Genomic DNA, 21,101 nt, shown 5'->3' with positions numbered 1-21,101 from the left:
AGTAACTCCAAACTCCCGACTGTGGGATAAAGGAGTGACCTGACCCATTCTCACCCATCCCATTGTCTTCTCCTCACTCTGCCTACTGGAGAGCTCCTGGCCTTTCTGCCTTGTGCCTCGGAGCCTTTCAACTCCAGGCTGCAAGAAAATGGAGGCTCTTCATAGAGGCCTATTCTGCAGGCCTATACTCAAGTCTCTCTCTTGCTCTCTCTCTCGTAGCCTTTCATAGTCTTCCAGGAACTCAGCATATTGGAATGCATTTGACTCTGAAGTCCAGGATAGCAATCTTGACCCTTGACCCAGTCACTCTTGTACACCCAGCAGCCTGCATAGATCTCTGTGGTTAGTTTCTCTAAGGCCCAGAAGCAGAGAACAGTTTCAGTAGATGGGTGAGGATGAGCCACGTGTAAGCAGAGCCATCCAAGGGAGTGTTAATTGGCCTGCTTGTAAGAGAAAGTAGGCCAGAGCGTCTAGAACAAAGCACACAGCCTTCCTGGGGTGGTTAGATGTAGTCTGGAATTTCATGCTTCAAGCTGGGGGAGGGTCTGTGTGTAGCCTAGGCTGATCTCAAAGCTGAGAAAGTAATGTGATTGAGGAAGACAACTGATGTCAACTTTTGGGCTCCACACGTGTATATACACGTGTGTACCTACACTGTATCACACACACACACACACACACACACACACACACACACACACACACACTGATCTAAATCTATAACAAGTGAGGAGAGAGTTAACAAAGGTGCTTGCTGAATTATCTTGGGCATTTTTCTTCCTTCCTTCCTGCCTTCCTCACTCCCTGCCCTCCTCCTTTCTTTGAAGGTATGCCTCACTGTGTAGTTCTGTCTGGCCTGGAACTCACGGCAATCCACCTGCCTCTGCACCTACCTGCTGACCACTGCAATTTAAGGCATTCACCACCATAGCTGGCAGGAGCATTTTTCTAAAGCCAAGCCTTTATTTCCTTTATAAACTGGGGACAGCCCCTTCAAGAGGTTGTTTCAACTTAGATTACCCTTGAATCACTCAGGCCTGGCATCAAGAGAACACTTGGGGAGCCTGATCTCAGCGGCTGGTATAGGTGTGTTTCTGCCATTATAGAGGAAAGCAAACACTCAAGGGAACATAGCAGGGTAATGGCACATAGTAGGGCCGTGATGGGAAGCACAGCTGAGCGCTTTATCAAGCACACAAGGAGGGGGCCTCCTTTTTCCCTTGCATGGAACCCCATATCAGTGTCATGGCCCACCACAACAGGCAAGGGATTCTAGAGAGAAGTGCTCTAGGTAATGTGCGAGTCTCACAGGAAAAACGAAAATATTCTCCTCAGAGTGCTCATCCCTACGGTCCCCCTTCTTACTGGCAGCCACCGGAACCTCTCTCTGCCCACCAGGCCCTCAGTCCTTCCTTGGGACATCTTTCCTTCCTTCCTGCTTGATTCCCGACCTTCCCCATCCATTTTATAAGACCCAATGCCAAGACTGGACCTTCCTTGAGTTCCAGTGTTGTGAGCGGCGCCATTCACATGCCACTACTTAAAATGTGGTAGTGTAGAAATTACGTCCCCGTTATCTTAAAAAACAACATCAACTTCTCCCACTGCAACAACAGCACAGAGGATAGTCTGGAAGGGAACGATGAGCAGGCAGTAGCAGACACTGCTGAATGAAGCATCTATCCCTCCCTATCATTTCTTTCCGTGTGCACATGTGTGTGTGTGTGTTTGTAGGTCAAAGGTTGACATCTGCTGTCTTTTGTCATTGTTCTCTATTTATGGAGGCAGGGTCTTCTGATGAACTTGGAGTTCACCAGTTTGGCTAGGCCAGCTTGCTCCTGGGGATCCCTGTCAACTGCTGGGGTCAAAGGCGGTCCATCAGGCCTGCCTGGCTTTTAATGCGTGTGCTGAGTACACTAATGTTTATCCTCACATTTGTGTGGCCGGCACCTTTATGTGCCAGGCCGTCTCCCAGGCCCCATTCTGGCCATTTTTCTACCTTTTTTTTTTTCTTCTTCACATTTTCTACAATGTATTTATATGAACTTGAAAACAAAACAAAACAAAACAAAACTGGGACCAAATTCACATGCTGTAAATCTTATTGATTTAAAATGCATAATTTATTATTATTTTTTTAAATGTCCTCAAAGCTAGGCAGTGACATTCATCCCCCCAAAAATCTTAGTATCATGTCAGTTTGTCTCAACTGGCATCTCCCCCGGCCTTGGCCACCACTAATCTTCCTGTTGGTAAATTTGCCTGCTCCTGACATTTCTCCTTAATGGAGTCTTGCAGTCTGGACTGTCTTTCCTCTTCTCCTCAGCAAATGTTTCAAGTTAATTCATGTTACAGCTGGCAGTAGGGCTTCATACTTCATTCCTCTACGACAGGAGAGTACGTTTTCTTTCGGTTGTTTTTGAAACACGGTCTTGTTGTGTAGCCCTGGCTGTCCTGGAACTCCCTGTGTAGACCAAGATGGCCTTGAACTTCCAGATACCTGCCTGCCTCTGCCTCTGCCTCCGCCAGGGCTGGGATTAAAGTGGAGGGCCACCGTGTTCAGAATGTGTTACTGTTATAAGGGAGAGTATTTCAGGTTTTAAAAATATAAGGACTATAAGAGTGTAACCATGTACCTCTAATTATACTGAGTGTACCTACATAAACCAGTCATACAGTTACTGTCATTACTGTTATTAGTGGGTGTATGTTTGTGTGGATATGTGTGTGTGTTTGTTTTATATGTGTGTGGTGTGTTTTGTGTGTGTATATGTATACGTGTGTGGCATAGGCCAGAGAAGAATTTGTTTGTATTGCTCTGTGACTCTCTCCCTTATTTCCTTTTGACAGGGTCTCACTGAAACTGGGGATAAGCTGCCCAGCAAGCCCAGAGACTCCTCCTGTTTCTGTAAAGGTATCACTGGAGTTACAGGCACAAGGGACCATGCTCAGCTTCACATGTGGTCCTGGGGTGTGAACTCAGGTCCTCATGTATGGATAGCAAACACTCTTTCCCACTGAGCCATTGCTCCAGCATGTAAAAGTTGTTGTTATTATTATTTTATGATTTTTATTTTATTTTTATTTTATGGGTGTCTTGCTTGTGTGTGTCTGGTGTTTGGGGGGGCTAAAACAGATTGTCAGATCCTGTGGAACTGGAGTTACAGACAGTTTTGAGCTGCCATGTGAGTGCTAGGAATCGAACCCAGGTCCTCCGCAAGAGCATGAGTGGCAAGTGCTCCTAACCTCTGAGCCATCTCTCTAGACCCCTAAAAAATTATTTTTGAAGATGCTTAAGTTGCTTTGAAAAACCATGTTTGTACACTGCAGCTAGCCTGTTTCCCTACGACATGGGCTTTCAGATGAAACAAACAAACAAACAAACAAACAAACAAACAAAACTCCAGAAATCAAAATGCTATCATTCTGAATGCCAGACACAGAAAGTGAACTAAATAAAAAGGCAGCCGAGGCCACTCAGAGCAAACACATACACTTCTATTTCTGGCAGAGAAGGAAAAAATAATTCTTGGCTTTGAACATTTGAGCATGCAAAGAAAATATTTATGCTAACAGAAATGAGCAAATTGAAGAAATTAGACAGCAAACATATTCTGCAGAAATCAATCACAGTTACACTGTTTTAAGCATGGGTCAGTGGTGCCGTGTGACTGACCTGAACTTGACATCCCTGAAGAGCAAAGTAACTGAATTTCCTGGTTGACATGCTGGGCACATGTCTGTGTTTCTAAAGTCACAGGCCTATAGATACTGACACACGGATTTCACACTATTACTGCTACTGGGAGGGGGTGGCTTCTGTGAATTTTCAGATCCATGGGTGACGGTGTCGTAACTGAAGTCATCATTAGTCAGCTTAGAGGAGGGGACAGGCTGGTGAAGAGTCAGGCTCTGTCGAGGAAGGGCTCCACTCGGGCATGGGATTTGGCACTTCGACCCCAAGGAAGGTGTGTCAGAATGGCAGGCACGGGCAGATATTGATGGTGTTCTTGTTTGTTTGTTTACTTACAAACATTCTTATGTGAGTGGCATTTGTGTGTGCGTGCACACATGCAGAGGCAGGAGGGCAGTGTTTTCCTCAGCTGCTTCCCACTTTCTGTTTTGAGGCAGGGTCTCTCACTGAACTTGTTGCTTAAAGATCAGTGAGTTTTAGGAATCTGTCTGTCCACTCCACCCCCATTCCAATACTGGGATTGCAGGATCTCTAGCCCAATAGTGAAGTTGTATCACTGCACCTTTGTGGTGTGTGTGTGTGTGTGTGTATCCTGGAGATATGAACTCAGGTCTTCATGCTTGCATGCTAAGTATTTTAGACAAATTTATAGCTCCTCCAAAACTTGTCTTTTTTGTTTGTTTGTTTGCTTTTTTATTTTTGAGACAGGGTTTCTCTGTGTAGCCTTGGCTGTCCTGGACTCATTCTGTAGACCAGGATGGCCTCAAACTCACAGAGAGATCCACAGAGAGTTCCAGAACACTCCCTGAGTGTTGGGATTTAAGGCCTGCACCACTATGCCCATCCTCTTCCTTCCTTCCTTCCTTCCTTCCTTCCTTCCTTCCTTCCTTCCTTCCTTCCTTCCTTCCCTCCCTCCCTCCCTCCCTCCCTCCCTCCCTCCCTCCCTCCCTCCTTCCTTCCTTCCTTTCTTGGAAAGGTATCATATAACCTAGGTTAGTCTGTTACTGATAATGCAGCTGAGGATGACCTTAAGCTTTTGAATCTCCTGCCTCCACTTCCACGCCTGCCTGTCATTCTGGCTCTTGATTTATCTAGCTGCAAGTTCTGTGGCTGTGTTGTCTAAAAAGACATAGGATGCTTCCTATGACTCATACTTGTATCCTCTTTTATACAAATACCTTCCAGACCTATGGCATGGCTGAGCTGAGACCCTGTCTCAAAACAAAACAAAACAAAACAAAACAAAACAAAACAGACACAAAATGCTGATAATTGGTAAATCCATAGAGGCCACTAAGTGCTTGCCAGGAGTTGGAGGGAATGAGCTATGGTGTGGCTGAGCTTTGGCAAAGAGCGGGCTGGGAACACTTTGTTGAGAGTTAATAATGGCGATGTTGATCAGTTCTTTAAAGAGCCATCAGAGCTGCTAATGCTTCTCGGAGAAAGGGAGAATTCAAACATGAAGCGAGTACGAAGGTAACAGCAGTAACAGCAGTACGAAGGTAAGGACAAGGGGTTGACAACGCTTCACAGTCGGTTCGCTGAAGACATTTTCCAGGGCTGTCAGAGGGTGAACTCTGCAGCACAAACATTCGCTGAAGATTCGGTACAGACCAGCAACTACAGTCAAACCCTGAGGAGACTGTGCTATGCCAGTTAGAGTTAGGATGTGCTCAGATCCAAACAGATGAAAAAAAAAATTGCCTTCCTTTCCCCTGCTTTCTTCCTTGGAGCTCCCTCCTCTCTCCAAAATTTTCCCAAAGTGATACCCTAAAGGCAGGGGTCACCTGCTGACCAACTGACAGGCAACATTTTCTCCAGACCAAGTCACATCAGGGCAGAGCGCTCGGTGGACTTCCAGTCAAGGGAGTTCACTGTTGATTTTTGTTTGATACACACTGGGAAACCATTTTCCTGAGCTGAACCTCTCTCTGGGAGCCTTACTGATCAGCTGCCAAACTTAGCCTTTGGTTCCATTGCCACAAAGTCTGCCGTGCTCCCCCTTCTTACTAATGTGAAGACAGATACCGTGACCCTTTAGAATAGATGCAGATGTCCAGATGAAAGGGGCAGCTGGGAACCCGGCATGGGAAAGAGTCAGGAGGACAATCTATGATCAACAGAAGCCATGGCCTCAGGACTTAGGGAAGTAAACGTGCATTCACATGAGGAAGCTAATGGCCTTGGCTGTGCCATATGAGAAGGAGAGGAGGGTGGCTGGACAGAAGTCAGGAAAGAAATCTGATGCCCGGTAGAGTCAGTGGGGGGGGGGGGGGAGATTTGTTTTGATTAGACTACCACTCTAGCCAGGGGTGCTACACGCCTTTAAGCCCAGGCAGAGGCAGGTAAATCACTGTGAGTTCAAGGCCAGCCTGGTCTACAAAGAGAGTTCCAGAACAGCCAATGCAGAGAAACAGTCAGAGAAACCAAACCAAACCAAACACACACACACACACACACACACACACACACACACTAATGTGTTATTCTGTACCAGGATGTTCCTGGCACCTCAGTTCTTAAGAACCAGCCTTTGGAAGCAACCCATCACATGTAGAATGAATAAGTTAATACTAAATTGAGACCAATCTGTACAGTGGAATACTCTACACCGCTAGGAGTGGATGAAGTCTTGCTACATTTGCTATGGATGGATCTCATATACACAACACTGAGAGAAAGCAGCCAGACACTATAAAGCCTACAGGGTAGGCAGGAAAGACGCCTCAGCTAGCAGAGCAAGGACCCGAGTTCAGGACCCTAGCACCTACATAACAGTTGGGTATGGGGGCACATATCTGTAACCCCAGCGCTAGGCAGGAGACAGAGGCAGGCAGATCCCTGTCCTCCTTGGCCAGCCCCTTTGGCTCTTTGGTGGCCAGCCTACCTGAATCAATGAGCTCCAGGCACAGTGAGAGACCCTCTTAAAAAAAATAAGGTGGAGCGCAATTAAAAAAGACGCCCAGTTTTTACCGCAGGCCTCCGCATACACCTGCACACACGGGAAGGCACATTTGTATTCATTTGTGAGCACGTCTGTTTAAACGCAAACATACAACGCACACACACACATGCACGTTGCACGTGATAGGATTTCATTTATGAAAAGTCCAGTCATAGAGACAGAGCCCATCATGCATGCAATATAAGGATAAATCCTATCAAACTGCCCTACGCCTGCATCTGAAATGGCACCACAAGCCCATTCACTGGGCAAAACCAGTACAGACCTATACAAAAAAGGAGCCACGTATTGTAAACGTGGCATGACCGGGTGGGCTGTACTTAGGCTGTACTTCTGTGCTGGCTGGGTGTGCGCTCAGCTTCTGAACATTTGATATCAACGCCATTTTCTTTACATAAGGGCAAACTCAATACAAACATTTTCAGTTCCGATTCGCGAGACCCATTCCCGATTCCCGAGACCCAGTGTAGACCCAAGACTAAAACCGTAGGGACGGAGTCCCTCAGGGTATCCTAATCAAGGTAAGGCCATCGTTGAGAAGAACAAAACACGGAGCTCTCTCTGTTCTGGGGCCAGCCTCCGCTAGTTCACAAGAGCCAGCTGCAAAATTTGACAACTTCGTTAAAATGTTAAAATGACAGCAACAAGTTATAGAAACTTACAGTTAAATAAACCATACCAGGTCCTCAAAAGCCACCATTCTCTAATTATTTCACATTTTATCAGAATCCATGCTGGGCTGGAGGGCTGGCTCAGTAGTGAAGAATGCTGGCTGCTCCTGCCAAGGACCCACCTTGGATTCCTAGCACCCACATGGCAGCTCACAACCACCTGTAGCTCTAGTTCCAAGGTATCTGATGCCTTCTTCTGGCATTTGTGGGCCCTGGACACCCACATGGTGCGCAGACATGCATGCAGGAAATATGCCCACATAACAAAAAAATAGAATACAGTAATTATAAATACAGGCACAGAACCGTTACAACAATCTGGTGTGTGGGGTGAAAATATGGCAGGAGGGTATGTTGTTGTGCCACACCTAAAGTGTTGGTCACCTCAGAAGTATTTACACCGCAGACACTCGACACCACAACAAATTGGGGCTCAAGCTGTTGTTTTGTAGAATGACATAAGAAGTGTGCTATGTGTGGGGCCAGAGAGATGGCCTAGCGGTTGAGAGTACTGGCTGCTCTCCCAGAGGTCCTGAGTTCAATTCCCAGTAACCACACAGTAGCTCACAACCATCTGTAATGGTACCTGATGCCCTCGTTTGTCAAGCAGGCATATATGCAAATAAAGCACACATATACAGAAATAAATACATGGTAAGAAATAATAAAGTCTTTTTTTTTTAAAAAAATGTTTCATTGTTACATTGTGAAGAGCTCTTCTGGGGAAGTGTCTTTGCAGAGTTTAAACAATTCTACCCATTTGGGCATAGGCTGGTTTTGTGTGTCAACTTGACACAAGCTGGAATCATCAGAGAGGAAGGAGCCTCAGTTGAGGAAAGGCCTCCAGGTGATCAATGGGGCAGGGCCCAGCCCATGGTGGATAGTGCCATCCCTGGGCTGGTGGTTCTGGGTTCTATAAGAAAGCAGGCTGAGCAAGCCACAGGGAGCAAGCCAGTAAGCAGCACCCCTCCATGGCCTCTCCATCAGCTTCTGCCTCCAGGTTCCAGCCAAGCTGGAGTTCCTGTCCTGACTTCCTCCAACGAGGACTATGGTCTGGTAGCACAAGCCAAATAAACCCTTTCCTCCCCAGCTTGCCTTTTGGTCATGGTGTTTCGTTGCAGCAGTAGAAACCCTAACTGGGACTCACACTCATCACTGATAGCTAGGTGCCGTGGAGACCTGTGCCTCTGTGGTTTCACTTCTGTCTGTCACTGTGAAAGATGACAAAACGCTTCTGTGGGAACTGAACTCTGCTGCCAGATTAACCATATGTTGGCTGTGGATGGAAGAGAGGTAGAGAGGTGTGTGTGTGTGTGTGTGTGTGTGTGTGTGTGTGTGTGTGACCAGAATCATTCAGTAAGAAACAATCATCAATGTAAGAGTTACAGTAAGAGGTATTGTGAACGTTATTATTGTGTGTTAATAGTTTGTTCTACAGTTGCGGTGTTGCTAGCACTTGTGTGGGTATACACGCCTGTGCATGCTGGAGACTGGACCCAGACCGTGCACAGGTCAAGCACACCTTCTAGCACTGTCTAGCTCCAGTCCCTGAAAGCACTTACGTGTATATTTATGCACACGTGTGAGCAGGAGCTATCCTGTTAACTGGATTTAGATTCACCATGGGAACAGACACGTGGGTATGTCTGTGAGGACGTTTATGGAGAGCTTTAACTGAGGAGGAGACATGCATCATGAATGCAGGTGGCCCCAGCCCACGCTCTGGGCTCCCAGGCTGAGTAAAAAGGAGGAAGCAAGCCGAATGCTGACATTCACTTTGCTCTAGTTCCAGATGCAATGGGATCATCTGTCTCCCACTCTGTGTTACACCTTCCCCTCAAACTGTGAGCCGAAATAAACCCTTCCTCCCTTGAGTTGCTTCTGTCTGGAGTTTAGTCATGACAAGGAGAAGAGCCGATAGAACTGTTTCCCCACGAGATGTCCCAGCACGCCACTGTCTCCACTTCTTCCATGTTTAAGACTGAAGCAAACAGACTCAGGTGATGGTGCAGCCACAGCCTGTCCAGTACAAGATCATGAGACACCTTCGACTCTTACTGGCTTGTTAGAAACCCCTGACACCAGGCCCGAGCTCAGAGCTCCTGGATCAGCTGTCTTTCCGCTGAAACTCCAATTCCCACTCATGCACATTCATAAAATTGGAGCCTGGCTTTAAGCACAATTAACTCCTCGTTAGGAATGCGTATCAGAGCTCAACCCATCTGAGTTTAATAATAGAGCTTGGGACAATGCAGTAGCTGGTGACTGAAAACTCCAGGCCCTAGCTCAGCTGCTTCATAGCCCTGGGGAAACACACAATGGCCACACCCATCTTGCACCACACACGTGCCAATGACTAAGGGGTAACTGTGCCATCAGGAAAAAGTTGTCCATTCAAGGCCATTGAATTATTGATACAGAAAAAAAACCCCAAACAAACAACAGGTATGAGTGAAGGCAAAAACAGTCCCAGCAGCTTCCCTCTGCCCTGTGCTCAACAGGATGTGTTGTTGAGAAGCCTCCATTCCAGAAGTCCAGGGCAGAGCAGCCAGAGCCACATGACAAGGTGGCAGCAGGGGGTGAGCTGTGCACTCAAATGCTTCCCAGAGGTGTCATTTAGGCCAGGCCGGTTATCCAGTGCAGAGGAGGAAGGGCAAAATGGCAGCTGTTGTGCTTTCCTATCTACTCACCTACGGCAACACACAGCACAGAGAACAGCCAGCAGAACATACACTCCGCACGTTGCTAACTGAAAAGAAGGCAACGTGTGTTCTGATGTGCTTCGAAATAGAAAGCAAAAGTTTCCCGACTGTCTCTGGATAGATAGCCTAGCGACTTGGTTGGAGACATTGCAGTTGCTTTGAGATGCAAAGTTTATGAGAAAATTACGTTAGAAGCAAGCAGTGTCTGGAAGGGAACAAGAGGCCCAGATCGCCAAGATGATCTTGGCGATTACAACATCTTGGGTATTACATCAGAGCAGAGGTTAAAACAATAAAATAATTCATGGAGACTCCAGTAATTCTAGACTACAGAAGAAAGAATTGCAACTACAGATGTGGAGGCAGAAGGAGGCGAGGGAGAGAGAGAAGGGTAGAAAATAGAGGAGAGAGAGAGACAGGGATAGAGACAGAGAGAAAGAAGGAGACAGGGAGAGGGAGAGAGGGGAAAAGGGAGAAGGAGGGAGAGGGAGAGAGGGGAAGAGGGAGAGGGAAAGAGAGAGAAGGGAGAGGAAGACAGAAAGAGGAGGAAGGGAGAGAGGGAGAGGGAGAGGAAGAAGGGGAGGGAGAAAGAGAGGGAGAGAGAGAAGGGGAGAGAAAGGGAGAGGGAGAGGGAGAGGGAAAGAGGTGGGGTGGAAAAGGGAGAAAGGGAGGGAAGAGAGGGAGAGGGAAAGAACAGACTCACCCTGTCTTTACTCAAGAGGTGACTTGAGGAAATGGCAGGGAAACTATTCTTGTAGCATCAGTATCCAACGGCACCAGTAAACTTAGCGACAAAATAATATGACTACCAACATTCATTATGTTACAGTGCTTCCTACTGAGATAGTCCAGAAAGTCCAAGAAAAACAACTAACCTTGGCGAGCACTTCCTACGTGGTCTGTGCCTGTGATTTCAGAACATCCTCATAATCCGAAGGATGAGGCTATATACCGTTGCCATTTGCAGGCAAGGAGAGTGAAGTCCAAAACATATTTTACTCAAAGCACCCAGCTCATAAGGAGCCAGAGCCGAGACAAAATTACAAAGCTCCCGATGGGTTGCTCAGCTGAGACAGCTTGGGCAGGCTCAGAGCTTTGAGAGTTATGTTCTGGTGGGGAGAAAAAGGAACGTTCTGTGTTGACATCTTTTCAGATAAGAAGGGTTGCTCCAAGTACCCGCGGTATCTGTGTCCCGCTGGCACCCTCTTATCATTCTTCGCTGGGCATGACTTAGGTTGTGTGTGTATTTTGGACTCGCTCATTGGAACTGTGGCAAAGCTGGAGAGTTCAGAAGTCTTGGCACTTTCTAGGTGGTGTTATGTAACGGGACGGAGGCCGGGTTGGATCGGGAGACCTGGGCTGAGTTCAGGAGAAGTCACTTATTAACTATGAGCGTGGTCAAGTTACATCACTTTCCTGGTGCCAGCTGGGGCTTTGTCACCAGAGGGAGGCTGAAACAAGTGACCTTATAGGGACTTTCCTTGACTTCGTGATTCAACCCTCATAGGGACTTGAGTGTTTATGTCTGTGACTTCAACATACATTAGAAATGACCCCACGTGAGCAGACTTGTGTAGGCAAGATGGCTAGGTAGCTCAAATTATGTGTTTGTTAAATATGTCAAACGTAGATGTGAGTCATTTAACTTCTGTGTTTGTTCCCTTGCAAACGTAACCTCAAATAAAATGGCTCAAAGTACCCACAGCCTGGAGTTCATCTAGAATGTATTCAAATTCCTGGTCAGGATAAAGTGCAACCAATCCAAGCTCTGTCCCCTATCAGCTCCTTGAGCAAATGTCCCTAGGTCCCTGTCCTTTACTCTTCTCCTTTTCTGCTTCTGTGAAATTGGAATTGATAATGAATATCAGCGGAAACGCAGTCAAATGCTTGGTGCCTTGGAAGACTGTAGGAAGCCCTCATTTGTTGTTGTAGCTGGGGGTGGGGTCACTTGCTTGGCTAAAAATCTAAAAGAAATTTCGAGAGAGAGAGAGTGATGGAGATCAAAACCCATCAGCACTGGTAACTTGCCATTGCACAAGAAATAAAACTGAAGAGCGGGATAGAGAAGGGTAATTGCTCTGTCTAGACCTCCTGTTATTTTACCCTTCCGTGCTGATGTGTCTGAGTCACAGCTGGAAGGGATGTCTGAAGACCTGCAATGCCACAGGCATCTGGGACAACCGAAGCCATGCTCACCCTTCATTTCTCATGGCTTGACTGGCCTGTTTCCCAACTTCTGCCCTAAGGTGCCTGGGGCACAAGGGAGCTGGGAGAAGTGGCTGGTTTTATGTTAGTCACTGGCTTTATGTGATTTACAAAGGAAAAACAAAAAAACAAAACAAAAACAAAACCATCTGCAGATAACCAACCCATCTTATCTGTTTGAGCACTGTCTGAGGCTGCTCTTCAAGCCTTCTTTTCCCTCTTCCTTTTCCCACCTCTCCCATCCTACCTCCTGCCCCCACCTGGTTTTTTTCTGTGGTTGTTCCTGAGCTATCTGTAATTTAGTTCAAATCCTTTCCCCGAGTTTTGTTTTAGTGTTGTGAGGCTGATGGAGAAGAGGTGAGTAAAAAGACCAGATTCAAATCAGCAGCCATGGAAGGCCAAAGGGAGGGAGGCCTTCACAGTAGTGAGGCTGAATTTCTGTTTTTACAGTACCAATGGAAAGGTGAAGATGTCTCTCTCTCTCTCTCTCTCTCTCTCTCTCTCTCTCTCTCTGTGTGTGTGTGTGTGTGTGTGTAGGTGTACACAGAGGCCACAGGACAGCCTCTGCCTCCCCTTCCTTAGGCACTGTCCATCTTGTGTTTTTTCCAGTGTGTCTTGCTAGCCTGAGCCTTGCTGATCTAGGCTTACTGACTAAAGAGCCCTACGGTCCATCTGTCCCTGCTTCCCCAGTGATGGAATCACAAGCATGCTCAGCTTTTTTAAGGTAGGTTCTGGGAGTCCAATTCAGTCCATACTTGTGCAGCAAGCACTTTACAGTCTGGGTCATCGCCCGGGCCCAGGTCTGCTGTTTCCTATGAGCCAGCTTACCAAGCCAAGCCAGCATTGTTCCAAATGTTGCTAGCCATTTTACAAGGGAGAAACAACACATAGTAACCAAAGCCTGAGGTGTCCAAAAGAGCAAAGGGAAGGCTGGCTGTTAATTGAGTAATTATCGTTAGAGACAGCTTGCTGGTTCTAAGTTTCTTTTTGGCTCCAACATTACATAATTTAGAGTGTAATTTGACTACTTTAAATAAATTATAGATTTATGATTGTCATATTGATTATTTTTTTATGGCATATAATTTATCACAGCCAGCCATATGTCAGTTAATGGTGAGGTTCTGGCCTGTAATGGGATCTCCCCAATACAAACCATGCAATATGATCTGTCTTGGAATGGTCTAGGATATAGGAACCTTTATAAGATAAAGCTCTTATAGAATAGCATATAACTACTTTTTAATTGAAAAAAAAAACCCTTAACTAACTGTGCTTTTGTAATGCTATTAGTGAGCTGGGACTGTCAGTGCATGAAAAAGATTTTATCTAGAAGTTCTCCTTTGTAATTTGTTCCCTACTTTATTGTCAATGACTCTGTGTTCCGAATTCCCTGAGAAGAATGAACAACTGTTACAAATTATCCTTAAAAAAAAAAAAAGCAAAGGAGGAAATAGAGGCAAGAGATGTTCCATAACTTTAGATACTGTCCATAACTTTACATATTGACCCTTTTCAGAACTTTGGTTAGGATTTTATCTCTGATGTATCCAAACCTATCGGCTGTAAGCAGAATACCCCAGGCACACTGAGGCTTTGAAGGAACAGGCTCTGAGTCACATTGTAGCTTTTTATCAAGGGTGCCCTGTAGAGTGACAGCTTTGAAGCTGTGAGGCTGTAAGCAATAGCATCTCCACCGTGGTGGTCCTGGGACACCATGGCTCGAAGCAACTGTTACAACCTCTGTTTGTTTGAAAGTCTATATCCTGCCTGCTTCCAAACGCTCACTCATCATCTCCGCAGATGAAAACTTGTGCTTGGCACATGGAATTCAAAATAATCTCACAGAACAGAAAACACTGAATTTCTTAGAAAAGTGATGTGGACCCCCAATCAGCCTTAGGACATACACGAGCATAATTTGTTCTCTATGTTTTCATATGGGAATGCTTAAAGTCTGTCTCTTAAACGTGCTTGGCAACTTCCTAAGAGTCAGAGACCCTCTCCACCCATAAAAATATTTACCTTTAACAGATCCCTGCTAGAAGTACCTACTTTTACCTAAAAGAGTGGAATCTACTCTACAGGAATAGCTTTACCATGTTGGGTTACTGGGTGATCTGTAGTTACTGAGTTAAACAAGTCATTTAAACTTTCTCAGGTGCAGTCTCTCTGCTGAAGAAGAGTTTTTCAGATAGGAGTTTATATTTTACAGTAAGGCAAAAATTATTTTAAAAAAGGACTCAAAAGTTGTACATATACATACCACATATACATACACACACCAAGGGTTATATATATGTATATGTGTATGTGTATGTCAGAATATACATATGACATGCTTGTCTATTTATATACACATACATATAATAAATAAAATTATTATGTGGAATAAAAACAGAGGTGTGCAGAACCAAGCATTACCCACATCTTAACTCATGCTCAACAAATGTCCACTCCTATTCTACGGAATTTTCTTGTAGCTCCTGCAGGCCAAGGTGAAGGTGCATGGAATCTCTCTCTCTTACTGACACCCAGACTCCCAGGTTCCTCCACTGTCTAGCACCATTTTGTCTTTCAAGGACCACAGGGAAGAGACAACAAACAATGAACTCAAACCATATAAAACAGCAAAAACCCAATTCTTTCCAAACACACAACTAAGGAACTTGCTCTGAATCCCATGCTCGACCTAGGAGAAGGTGCCATCCATCTGTGTTTGTGGGTTCCCGTGCCGATACTGACCTGGCTCGCCGGAAGTGAAGAGAAGTCCCTGCTCACATCTGGACTTACCTAGAGAATAGAGAAACACTGTTAAAACCCAGCTGCCTGCCGGGAGCCCATGGGAACTGGTGTTTTTTTTGGTTTTGTTTTTGTTTTTTTTTTAGCATGCTTTCTATCTCTCTCCACACCCAAGGAAGGGCACAGTCCACCCGATTTTGCTTGGTGCCACTCATCTGCTGGCATTTCTTTGGGTCAAGAGTATCCTGAAATAGCGATGTTAACATTTCATAGCATTCACAAGAGTATATTTCTGAGTATTTTGGTATAGTACAGAAAAAGCACTGAACTCACAAGCATTTTTGGGTTCGAAAGTCACAGAAGAGGGGGAGAAGTGAGATTTTTCCTTCAGAATGTCATTTTTTTTTTTTTTTTAAATATCATCTTAACCCTAACGCGAGCAAGTCTGGTTTCCTCTATTATTTTTTGTAGAAGTGTTAAGCCAATAACACCAACCTGTTTCCTGTGCCTCTTTGTGATGACAGGCTTGCCCCACCCCCATCCCCCCAACCCGCACTTTGAAATGGCCACTACCTTCACAACTTTGGAAGGTAGTGAGTAGGCAAGCTTAAAAGACTGCTGACAATACATTATTATTATTATTTTTTTTTCCCTAATGGTGGTCCAAAGCCTTCCACCCTGGGATGGAATGGCCCTAAACCACACTCCCATTAACATTCAAATAGCATCCAGGAACCTCGGGGGAGAACCTTGTTTAATATGATAATTGAGTGCTCACTTCACCCGTTGGGCGACACGCACGTGTCACTGACAGTCCAAAAACTTGAGTTTATCTTGTGGGAACCTCCAGGCCTCACAGGAGTCTAAAAGATCACTGAAGATGAAACGCAACACCCGGTCCCAAAGTAGCGTTTGGAAGCGAACTTATGAGCCTGTTGGTGGCTTCCTATCTGCCCTTGGCAGAGCTGAAAGGCTCTGGAAAGTTGGTATGGTTTTGAGTCTCCTGCTACGTTTCTTATAGCAGGCAGCACCGCCGCCCCCCCCCCCCGCCTCCTCCCCCCTCCCCCCGGGCCGAGAACCTCTAAAGCCAATGAAACCCCAGGCTGAGTATCCAAGCAGTTCCCCAAAAGCACAGGCCAGGGAGGCTCAAAGTCTGGATGACTTGTCTAGAGCTCCCCAGCTTTCCGAGCCTGCCATCAACCTCATGCACTTCCCCACAGCCCCAGCACACGAGTGAGTACAGACAGCCCCCAAAGGCGCAGCTTGTGTGCTGACGTGCAAAGCCAACTCAAAACGCTGCACTTGGCGCCCCCTCCTAACTTTCTGGCGTGTGCAAGTCTAAATATTGACTTTGCTCCTCTGTTGAGTAGTTTGATACGGGATGGAAACCGCACCGCCAAACAGTGGGATCGAATAATATATTTTTACACAGCCTTGCTTTTCTTCTGCTTGTTTTTTTTTTTCCTTTTTTTTTTTTAGGGGCGGGGGGTGGGTGGGTGAGTGTGGGTATGTTCTGCACGTCTCCCCCCCCCCTACACCTGGCTGTTAACACGTAAGTTCAGGTGTGTGCAAAGCTCCTCGCAGGCAGCGTGTTCTGGTTGGCACAGCAACTCACAACAGACTCCCTAGACACAGGGTTTGAGGAGAAGGGGAGGAGGAGAGGCGACGCCCCGTGCCCCGCAGGCACTGCTCGGAGCAGGGCGAGCACCCAAGGAATCAGAGCACCCCGCTTCTCGGTCCCGGGTTCCCCACCACGGTCCTTCGAGGAAAAGGCGCCTCCCCACCCCCCGGGGGCGCGGCAGCACCCTCCCTGGCGCAGCCGGCCTGCTAAGGTGCCTGTTGTACGTGTCCTCAGCAGCTACAAGTTAGGGGTGCGGCTGGGGCTGGCGCTCCTCCACCTCTTTTCAGCTCGCTCGCCTGGGAGGGGACTGTCCCTCCCCCCCCCCCGCCTCCCATCAGCTCGCTCCCGCAAATGTCGCCGGGACACGCGGGCCGGGGGTCCCCACCTGCCACCCGCGGGGCGATCGGGAGCTGGTGGGGGTAGGGGTCGGGCGCTCCGCCTCGCACTGGGGCTCTCTGCACGACACAGCCACCTACCCTGCAGCCGAGCGAGACCCGGCTCCCTCCGCCGCTCAGCAGCGGCCCCCGCCGCGCGCGCTCGCGGGGACGCCGGGACCCTGCGCACAGCGCGCCTCCCGCTCGGCGTGGCACAAAGGCAGCATGGCACAGCCGCGCCCGGCCGCGTCCTCGTCCCGGCCCAGGTCGCTGTCGCCCGCCAGCCCTGCCCTCCTCCCGCCCCCCGTCCCCACCAGGCGGGGCACCGGGCGGAACCCTGCGCCCCGGCACGGAGCGAGCGACGGCGGTGGCGGCCTCCGATCTCTCTCTCTCTCTCTCTCTCTCTCTCTCTCTCTCCCGTGACGTGAGCAGCCTTGGCGGCTATTTATAACCACACGATTGGATTTCATTCATGAAACCGGGGCCTGGTGTGTCTGAGCTGCGGGACGCGAGGCGACGAAGGTGCCGCGGCTGCACGCTCGCCCGGAGGGGCCTGGGCTCCTAGGCGTTCGGTCGGGACCAGCGTGCGTCCGGCAACCCGGGGACCCGGCCTTGGGGCCGAGCGGACGCCAGAGCAGGGCAGGGTGTGTGCGAGCTGTCCCCGCGCCCCCTCCCCGCGGCATCCCACCCACTCCCGAACATCCGCCGGCCCACAGTCCTGGGCTCAGGAAAAGTAAGTTGGGCCACTAACCGGGTGGGCAGCATAGCTTTCTTCCCCCTAGGAACTGACCGGCCGCGGACTCCTCCGAGGGAGGACATTGGCTTTTGTTTCAAAACCCGAGCCCAGCTGCTGACTAAGCGCTGCGCTAGCCCGGCCTCCTCCCCTGGGCTCTGCACGTGCGGGGCCGGCTCTCCCCCTCCTGGTCACTTTCTCCTGCACCGGGCTGGAGGGGGTCTCTGCAGAGGGTGGGAGGGACTCCCTGCTGCTCCTGACCCCCAGAAATTAGCCGCTTTACAGCTTCTTTTAGAGAGGCGGGGAGGGGACGGCGGGGGATGCGGGGGGGGGGGGGGGCGGGGAAGAGCTAAAACTGACTTTGGCCTCTCCTGGGTCTGCGGGAAATCTTGGAAAGGAAAGACAGCCAACTCTTCTCAGGGATGGTCTGGACTTCCCAGCCAGTTGTGTGTGAGTTCTGAGGGCAGAATCATGGCAACTAATCATGAATACACTTAAGAAATGCCTAGGTGCCTAGCGATGCCAGGCATCATGACAAGCTCTAAAGAGGTGACAAGGGGGTTCCTTTGTGGCTCCTGCCCACAGGGAACTTTCAGTCTGCCTTCTAAACTGCCTGTTAGACTCAACTGTGTAATCCACTCTCTCCAGCTCTGCAAGGAGACAGTTGCGGGGTTAGGGTGTGAATGCCTTCAGCTAGGGGTATGTTACCTTTATAACCCTTGAGAAGGCTGAACACCAAGGCGGACACAAAGATGGCCACGTCACATCCTGGCCCTCCATCAGTTCTTAGGTAAGGCATTGTCAGGATCTTGAAAGGGTGGGAAAGGTAGTCATAGTTTGCTATAAGAATGATTTATTTGTGTTCTCCTTCAAGCCAACCGAAAAGAAACAACAGCAAAACAACTCTCACAGTAACACCTCCGTCATCCTTACAGGAACCACATTCGGTTTTCTTAGGTGGATTTCTCTTCCTAACAACTCTCACAGTAACACCTCCGTCATCCTTACAGGAACCACATTGGGTTTTCTTAGGTGGATTTCTCTTCCTCCCTAGAATTCCTGGATGAACTTCGGTCCCTTTGGTAACTGAGACCCAGGGTCTCCTGTAGCCGAGACTGATCTCAAACTTGCTATGTTGCTAAGGCTGGCTTTGAACTCCTGACCCCTCTGCCTCTACATTCCAGGCACTGTGATTTGTACCACCAATATGCTGGATACATTAAATGTTTTTACAAGCAAATGAGGTGGGGAGTGACTTGGGTGATTTAAGCAATCCTTAATACTCTTGTCCAAAATGGGGTCAAGGCCACAATTTTTTTATATTAGGAAGAGAAGGAACTGAGAGATCAACTTCCGGCTCCGAGAAGTTTAAGGTGGATCCAGGAAAGTATTTGCTTGGTAAGGAGGGGTCTTCCTTCAGTCCATTTTAAAAGGATGCCATGTTGAAAGACTCAGTCAATAGACATTCTCTTCAGGAATGTATTTCTTAGAGGAAGTTAATTAACTCCATTCCTGCTAGCAAGCAGTTCTAATTCATGGCAAGTCACTTTTTCCCTCCCCAAGCCACCCTGGGCACTGAGAAATAGAACAGTACCTAAGAAATGGGAAACAATGGGGGAATGGCTTAAAACACCTCCCCCCACTAGACCACCACAACTGAGGGCGGCATGTGCAGTTACAATCAGAACCATTTTACACACGGGGGAACTAAGGCAAAGAAAACTTAAATTTTCATTGTTGTTAGTGGCTGACATTTGTGCCCGGGTCATCCAGAGCTGGCTTCATTTTCATCATTAATCTTTGCTGTAACATCTGGCCTTCTCCAGTACCCTTCCCTTCCTCAGTCATACATTAAGAAGACGAGCCTGGTGAGATAGCTCGGTAAAATACTTACCAAGCAAGCATGAGAGCTTGGGGTTGCTCTGCGGCACCCGTGCAAAAAGCCAGGCATAACGCTGTATGTCTTTGTGATTCCCCAACTGCTAAGGTGGAGGCAGCAGGATGCCCGGGGCTCGCCAGCTCAGAAGCCAGGCCGATTCAGCAGCCCCTAGTTCCACAATGAGAGACCTTGCCTCAAAAACGATAAGGAGAACAGCTTTTATGAGGCAACTCTAAGGTCGACTTCTAGACTCCACAATAAACGGCACAGATGTGTGCCACCCCTTACCCCAATGCTCGTGAGCATGCGCCATAACTGCTCATGTACACACACACACACACACACACACACGCGCGCGCGCGCACACACACACACAAGCTAAGTGACAATGCTTTTCTGAAGCATCAGGCGGGCGGCAAGAGTAGAAAGATACTGAGCACTGTGCATACTTTGGGATTCCTCTGCCTGCCCCTCTTGGGAGCTCCCCAAGGGCCAGCTACCAGCCATTTCATAATGGACCTCGTGGAGTAAGAACCTAAACCTGAGGGGGAAATGATTGGAAGAACTACCAGGACAATAAATTGTTAACGGTGATTTCAGACACAGCAGAAGAAACTCTGCTGGCAAATTCTTCCAAGCAAGGACAGGTATGTCAAGAAGACACTGCCATCCACATTCAGGGCACAGCCCCAAACTTCACACATTATGACTTCTGATTTGTGAAGGCGGAGGACTTGATGCGCTGTGTCGACCAACAGGAAAGAGAGAAGAAGAGGAAAGAGGACAATGCGCAGCACCATGCAAGAGCTCATCTGTGCTCCAGCCCACAAAAGGACCAGACTTCCTGGTCATAAACTGCTGCTTGCCAGCACAGCCCATACGACTCACTTCAGATAAACAAGAACTGGAGCCTAAGTGGGAATTAGCCAACATTTTTCTCTCTAAACACATGTTTTATTGCACAGGAGTGATGTCAGACCTTTTAGGGGAGGTATTTTTACCAGAGATGTTGCCCTCCCCACAAAAAGAAAAAAGTAAAACGAAACAAAACAAAAAACCACCAAGCCAAAATGAACAAAAACAAAAGCCAAAATAAAATAAAATAAAAGTACCCCTACCCCCTTAACTCAAAACACCACCAATACCACCACCACCACCACCACCAACAACAACAACAACAACAACAAAAATTCTAGATCAGCCATCTCACACGTGCATGCTCAGGCACGCGCACACCCACAAAAACAGTAAATTAAAATTTTAAATACCTCGGCTTATATATAGAAGTGTTATTTAATTACCAATACAATCACTTGCTACTGACCCTTTGGCATTAGTCATTCCCCTGCCACTGTTCATCTTTCCTCCATTTCTAGACTTTTACCATGGTGAGACCTATTATTGGGAATGCTACTATGTACATTCTCAGACTGAGCTTTCGCTGCACATGCTCTCTGTGAGGTCCATCCAGTTCACTTCTTTTCATTGCTAGGTGTCTATTGTATGGACATGCCA

At 47.8% G+C, this 21,101-nt stretch overlaps 1 protein-coding gene across 4 annotated transcripts in view; it reads right to left on the bottom strand.

Annotated features, from left to right (window-relative positions):
* Rhobtb1 (Rho related BTB domain containing 1) overlaps nucleotides 1-21,101 on the bottom strand; it is a 108,992-nt gene that overhangs the window by 45,923 nt on the left and 41,968 nt on the right. The window contains exons 1-2 of one of the 4 annotated variants that reach the window (XM_055598922.1): nucleotides 17,726-17,876; nucleotides 14,983-15,030 (exon numbers count right to left, since the gene is read on the bottom strand). The gene's annotated coding sequence lies outside the window, so the exon portion shown is untranslated. Of the gene's footprint in view, nucleotides 1-14,982; nucleotides 15,031-17,076; nucleotides 17,409-17,725; nucleotides 17,877-21,101 lie in introns of those variants that run through there. The other 3 variants (XM_055598921.1, XM_055598920.1, XM_055598924.1) reach the window with 3 other exon arrangements.

Source organism: Psammomys obesus, unplaced genomic scaffold (assembly GCF_907164565.1).
Source record: "Psammomys obesus unplaced genomic scaffold, mPsaObe1.curated_primary_1811, whole genome shotgun sequence".
Lineage (NCBI taxonomy): Eukaryota > Metazoa > Chordata > Mammalia > Rodentia > Muridae > Psammomys > Psammomys obesus.
This window is presented reverse-complemented; position numbering and strand designations above follow the sequence as displayed.